Source organism: Schistocerca gregaria, unplaced genomic scaffold (assembly GCF_023897955.1).
Source record: "Schistocerca gregaria isolate iqSchGreg1 unplaced genomic scaffold, iqSchGreg1.2 ptg000229l, whole genome shotgun sequence".
Taxonomy (NCBI): Eukaryota; Metazoa; Arthropoda; class Insecta; order Orthoptera; family Acrididae; genus Schistocerca; species Schistocerca gregaria.
In genome coordinates this window covers 5,717,527-5,724,624 of record NW_026061748.1, presented here as the reverse complement: position 1 = coordinate 5,724,624, position 7,098 = coordinate 5,717,527, and positions in this window count along the sequence as shown.

The following is a 7,098-nucleotide window of genomic DNA, read 5'->3' as shown; positions in this document are numbered from 1 at the left end:
CGTCTGTGTTCTACTATGGTGCTCTTAGTGTCTCCACATACCGCAGCACGCGACATAGCTTTGCAGACGATAAATGTGACCGTTTCAGAGAGAAGAGCGACCAATGCGAAGACCTGGCTATAAGTCGATTTGATAAGAAATGACGAAAACGGACGGATTTCTCATGTTTTAGTACATATGAACACTCTTCACATTCTCCCGGGCAACGCAGCTGCTAGTCCTCCTTTGATGCAAAATCTTAAGGTCCTAGCTCATGTCCAAGGCCCCAAAGCCAGCTAAAAAGTCAATAATCGGTTTCTAAAACGTTATTGTACTACTTCTTACTGGCTATTACATCAACTTAGAAGTTTCATCAGTGTTCTACATTGGTGCAGTTAGTGTCTCCGCATACCGCAGCACGCGACATAGCTTTGCAGACGATAAATGTAACCATTTCAGGGAGAAGAGCGACCAATGTGACGAACTGGTTTTAAGTCGATTTGATAAGAAATGACGAAAATTGACTGATTTCTCAGGTTTTTACTACATATGAACACTTTTCACATTCTCCCGTGCAACGAGGCTGCTAGTTCTCCTTTGATGCAAAATCTTAAGGTCCTAGCTCATGTCCAAATCCCCAAATCCAGCTAAAAAGTCAATAATCGGTACCAAAAACGTTATTGTACTACTTCTTACTGGCTATTACATCAACTTAGAAGTTTCATCCGTTTTCTACTATGGTGCTGTTAGTGTCTCCGCATCCCGCAGCACGCGACATAGCTTTTCAGACGATAAACATAACCTTTTCAGAGAGAAGAGCGACCAATGTGACGATGTGGCTTTAAGTCGATTTGATAAGAAATGACGAAAACGGACGGATTTCTCAGGTTTTTACTACATATGAACACTTTTTACATTCTCCCGGGCAACGCAGCTGCTAGTCCTCCTTTGATGCAAAATCTTAAGGTCCTAGCTCATGTCCTAGGCCCCAAAGCCGGCTAAAAAGTCAATAATCGATATCTAAAACGTTATTGTACTACTTCTTACTGGCTATTACATCGACTTAGAAGTTTCATCTGTGTTCTACTATGGTGCTGTTAGTGTCTCCGCATACCGCAGCACGCGACATAGCTTTGCAGACGAGTAATGTAACCTTTTCAGAGAGAAGAGCGTCCTATGTGACGTCCTGGCTTTAAGTCGATTTGATAAGAAATTACGAAAACGGACGGATTTCTCAGGTTTTTGCTGCACATGAACACTATTTACATTCTCCCGTGCAACGGAGCATCTAGTCCTCCTTTGATGCAAAATCTTAAGGTCCTAGCTCATGTCCAAGGCCCCAAAGCCAGCTAAAAAGTCAATAATCGGTATCTAAAACGTTATTGTACTACTTCTTACTGGCTATTACATCAACTTAGAAGTTTCATCTGTGTTCTACTATGAACCTGTTAGTGTCTCCGCATACCGCAGCACGCGACATAGCTTTGCAGACGATAAATGTAACCGTTTCAGGGAGAAGAGCGACCAATGTGACGATCTGGCTTTAAGTCGATTTGATAAGAAATGACGAAAACGGACGGATTTCTCAGGTTTTCACTACATATGAACACTTTTGACATTCTCCCGTGCAACGGAGCTGCTAGTCCTCCTTTGATGCAAAGTCTTAAGGTCCTAGCTCATGTCCAAGACCCCAAAGCCAGATAAAAAGTCAATAATCGATATCTAAAACGTTATTGCAATACTTCTTACTGGCTATTACATCAACTTAGAAGTTTCATCTGTGTTCTACTATGAACCTGTTAGTGTCTCCGCATACCGCAGCACGCGACATAGCTTTGCAGACGATAAATGTAACCGTTTCAGGGAGAAGAGCGACCAATGTGACGATCTGGCTTTAAGTCGATTTGATAAGAAATGACGAAAACGGACGGATTTCTCAGGTTTTCACTACATATGAACACTTTTGACATTCTCCCGTGCAACGGAGCTGCTAGTCCTCCTTTGATGCAAAATCTTAAGGTCCTAGCTCATGTCCAAGTCCCCAAAGCCAGCTAAAAAGTCAATAATCGATATCTAAAACGTTATTGCACTACTTCTTACTGGCTATTACATCAACTTAGAAGTTTCATCAGTGTTCTACTATGGAGCTGTTAGTGTCTCCGCATACCGCAGCACGCGACATTGCTTTGCAGACGATAAATGTAACCATTTCAGAGAGAAGAGCGACCAATGTAACGATCTGGCTTTAAGTCGATTTGATAAGAAATGACGAAAACGGTCGGATTTCTCATATTTTTACTACATATGAACACTTTTCACATTCTCCCATGCAACTCGGCTGCTAGTCCTCCTTTCAAGCAGAATCTTACGGTCCTAGCTCATGTCCAAGGCACCAAAGCCAGCTAAAAAGTCAATAATCGATACCTAAAACTTGAATTATGCTACCTCTTACTGGATATTACATCAACTTAGAAGCTTTATCTGTGTTCTACTATGGTGCTTTTAGTGCCTCCGCATACCGCAACACGCGACATAGCTTTGCAGACGATACGTACAACCGTTTCAGAGAGAAGGGCCGCCAATGTGACGGTCTGGCTTTAAGCCGATTCGATAACAAATGACGAAAACGGACGGATTTCTCAGGTTTTTACTAAATATGAACACTTTTCACAATCTCCCGTGCAACGCGGCTGTTAGTCCTCCTTTCATGCAAAATCTTAAGTTCCTAGCTCATGTCCAAGGCACCAAAGAAGGGTAAAAAGTCAATAATCGATAATTAAAACTTGAATTGTACTACTTCTTATTGGCTATTGCATCATCTTAGAAGCTTCATCTGTTTTCTACTATGGTGCTTTTAGTGTCTCGGCATACCGAAGCACGCGACATAGCTTTGCTGACGATAAATGTAATCGTTTCAGAGAGACGAGCGGCCAATCTGACGATCTGGCTTTAAGGCGATTCGATAACAAATGACTAAACGGACGAATTTCTTAGGTTTTTACTACATATGAACACTTTTCACATTCTCCCATGAAACGCGACTGCTAGTCCTCCTTTCATGCAAAATCTAAAGTTCCTAGCTCATTTCCAAGGCACCGAAGAAGGGTAAAAAGTTTATAATCGATACCTAAAACTTGATTTGAACTACTTCTTACTGGCTATTACATCAACTTAGAAGCTTCATCTGAGTTCTACTATGGTGCGTTCAGTGTCTGCGCATACCGCAACACGCGACATAGGTTTGCAGACGATAAGTACAACCGTTTCAGAGAGAATTGCGGCCTATGTGAAGATCTGGCTTTAAGCCGAATCGATAACAAATGACGAAAACGGACGGATTCCTCACGTTTTTACTACATATGAACACCGTTTCACATTCGCCTGTGCAACGCAGCCGCTAGTCCTCCTTTCATGCAAAATGTTAAGTTCCTAGCTCATGTCCAAGGCACCAAAGAAGGGAAAAAGTCAATAATCCACACCTAAAAATTTGAATTGTACTACCTCTCACTGGCTATTACATCGACACAGGAGCTTCATCTGTGTTCTACTATGGTTCTTTTAGTGTCTGCGCATACCACAGCACGCGACATAGCTTTGCAGACGATAAATGTAACCGTTTCAGACAGAAGAGCGGCCAATGTGATAATCTGGCTTTAAGTCATTTCGATAACAAATGAGGAAACGGACGGATTTCTTAGGTTTTTACTACATATGAACACTTTTCACATTCTCCCGTGCAACGCGGCTGCTAGTCCTCCTTTCATGCAAAATCGTAAGTTCCTAGCTCATGTCCAAGGCACCAAAGAAGGGTAAAAAGCCAATAATCTATACTTAAAACTTGAATTGTACTACTTCTTACTGGCTATTACATCAACTTAGAAGCTTCATCTGTGTTTTACTATGGTGCTTTTAGTGTCTCCGCATACCGCAGCACGCGACTTAGCTTTGCAGACGATAAATGTAATCGTTTCAGACAGAAGAGCGGTCAATGTGACGATCTGGCTTTAAGTCGATTCGATAACAAATGACGAAACGGACGGATTTCTCAGGTTTTTACTACACATGAACACTTTTCACATTCTCCCCTGCAACTCGGCTGCTAGTCCTCCTTTCATGCAAAATCTTAAGTACCTAGCTCATGTCCAAGGCACCAAAGAAGGGTAAAACGTCAATAATCCATAACTAAAACTTGAATTATACTACTTCTCACTGGCTATTACATCGACTTAGGAGCTTCATCTGTGTTCTACTATGGTTCTTTTAGTGTCTCCGCATACCACAGCACACGACATAGCTTTGCAGACGATAAATGTAACCGTTTCAGACAGTAGAGCGGCCAATGTGACGATCTGGCTTTAAGTCTTTTCGATAACAAATGACGAAAACGGACGGAGTTCTCAGGTTTTTACTACACATGAACACTTTTCACATTCTCCCGTGCAACGCGGCTGCTAGTCCTCCTTTCATGCAAAATCTTAAGTACCTAGCTCATGTCCAAGGCACCAAAGAAGGGTAAAAAGTCAAAAATCGATACATATAACTTGAATTGTACTACTTCTCACTGCCTATTACATCAACTTAGAAGTTTCATCTGTGTTCCGCTATGGTGCTGTTAGTGTCTCCGCATACCGCAGCACGCGACGTAGCTTTGCAGACGATAAATGTAACCGTTTCAGAGAGAAGAGCGACCAATGTGACGATCTGGCTTTAAGTCGACTCGATAACAAATGACGACAAAGGACGGATTTCTCGGGTTTTTACTACATATGAACACTTTTCGTATTCTCCCGAATAACGCTGATGCTAGTCCTTCTTTTATGCAAAATCGTAAGGTCCTAGCTCATGTCCAAGGCACCAAAGCCGGCACAAAAGGCAATAATCGATGAGTAAAACCTGATTTGTACTGCTTCTTACTGGCTATTACATCAACTTGTAAGCTTCTTCTGTTTTCTACTATGGTGCTGTTAGTGTCTCCGCATACCGCAGCACGCGACATAGCTTTGCAGACGATAAATGTAACCGTTTCAGGGAGAAGAGCGACCAATGTGACGATCTGGCTTTAAGTCGATTTGATAAGAAATGACGAAAATGGACGGATTTCTCAGGTTTTTACTACATATGAACGCTTTTCACATTCTCCCGTGCAACGCAGCTGCTAGTTCTCCTTTGATGGAAAATCTTAAGGTCCTAGCTTATGTCCAAGACCCCAAAGCCAGCTAAAAAGACAATAATCGGTATCTAAAACGTTATTGTACTACTTCTTGCAAGCTATTACATCAACTTAGAAGTTTCATCTGTTTTCTACTATGGTGCTGTGAGTGTCTCCGCATACCGCAGCACGCGACATAGCTTTGCAGACGATAAATGTAACCGTTTCAGAGAGAAGGGCGACCAATGTGACGATCTGGCTTTAAGTCGATTTGATAAGAAATGACGAATACGGACGGATTTCTCAGGTTTTTACTACATATGAACACTTTTCACATTCTCCCGTGCAACGCAGCTGCTAGTTCTCCTTTGATGCAAAATCTTAAGGTCCTAGCTCATGTCCGAGGCCCCAAAGCCAGCTAAAAAGTCAATAATTGGTATCTAAAACGTTATATTACTACTTCTTACTGGCTATAACATCAACTTAGAAGTTTCGTCTGTGTTCTACTATGGTGCTCTTAGTGTCTCCACATACCGCAGCACGCGACATAGCTTTGCAGACGATAAATGTGACCGTTTCAGAGAGAAGAGCGACCAATGTGAAGACCTGGCTTTAAGTCGAATTGATAAGAAATGACGAAAACGGACGGATTTCTCATTTTTTAGTACATATGAACACTCTTCACATTATCCCGGGCAACGCAGCTGCTAGTCCTCCTTTGATGCTAAATCTTAAGGTCCTAGCTCATGTCCAAGGCCCCAAAGCCAGCTTAAAAGTCAATAATCGGTTTCTAAAACGTTATTGTACTACTCCTTACTGGCTATTACATCAACTTAGAAGTTTCATCAGTGTTCTACTATGGTGCTGCTAGTGTCTCCGCATACCGCAGCACGCGACATAGCTTTGCAGACGATAAATGTAACCATTTCAGGGAGAAGAGCGACCAATGTGACGATCTGGCTTTAAGTCGATTTGATAAGAAATGACGAAAACGGACGGATTTCTCAGGTTTTTACTACATATGAACACTTTTCACATTCTCCCGTGCAACGCAGCTGCTAGTTCTCCTTTGATGCAAAATCTTAAGGTCCTAGCTCATGTCCGAGGCCCCAAAGCCAGCTAAAAAGTCAATAATCGGTATCTAAAACGTTATATTACTACTTCTTACTGGCTATAACATCAACTTAGAAGCTTCGTCTGTGTTCTACTATGGTGCTCTTAGTGTCTCCACATACCGCAGCACGCGACATAGCTTTGCAGACGATAAATGTGACCGTTTCAGAGAGAAGAGCGACCAATGTGAAGACCTGGCTTTAAGTCGAATTGATAAGAAATGACGAAAACGGACGGATTTCTCATGTTTTAGTACATATGAACACTCTTCACATTCTCCCGGGCAACGCAGCTGCTAGTCCTCCTTTGATGCAAAATCGTAAGGTCCTAGCTCATGTCCAAGGCCCCAAAGCCAGCTTAAAAGTCAATAATCGGTTTCTAAAACGTTATTGTACTACTTCTTACTGGCTATTACATCAACTTAGAAGTTTCATCAGTGTTCTACTATGGTGCTGCTAGTGTCTCCGCATACCGCAGCACGCGACATAGCTTTGCAGACGATAAATGTATCCATTTCAGGGAGAAGAGCGACCAATGTGACGATCTGGCTTTAAGTCGATTTGATACGAAATGACGAAAACGGACGGATTTCTCAGGTTTTTACTACATATGAACACTTTTCACATTCTCCCGTACAACGCAGCTGCTAGTCCTCCTTTGCTGCAAAATCTTAAGGTCCTAGCTCATGCCCAAGTTTCCAAAGCCAGCTAAAAAGTGAATAATCGATATCTAAAGTTGTTGTACTACTTCTTACTGGCTATAAAATCAACTTAGAAGTTTCATCTGTTTTCTACTATGGTGCTGTTAGGGTCTCCGCATACCGCAGCACGCGACATAGCTTTGCAGACGATAAATGT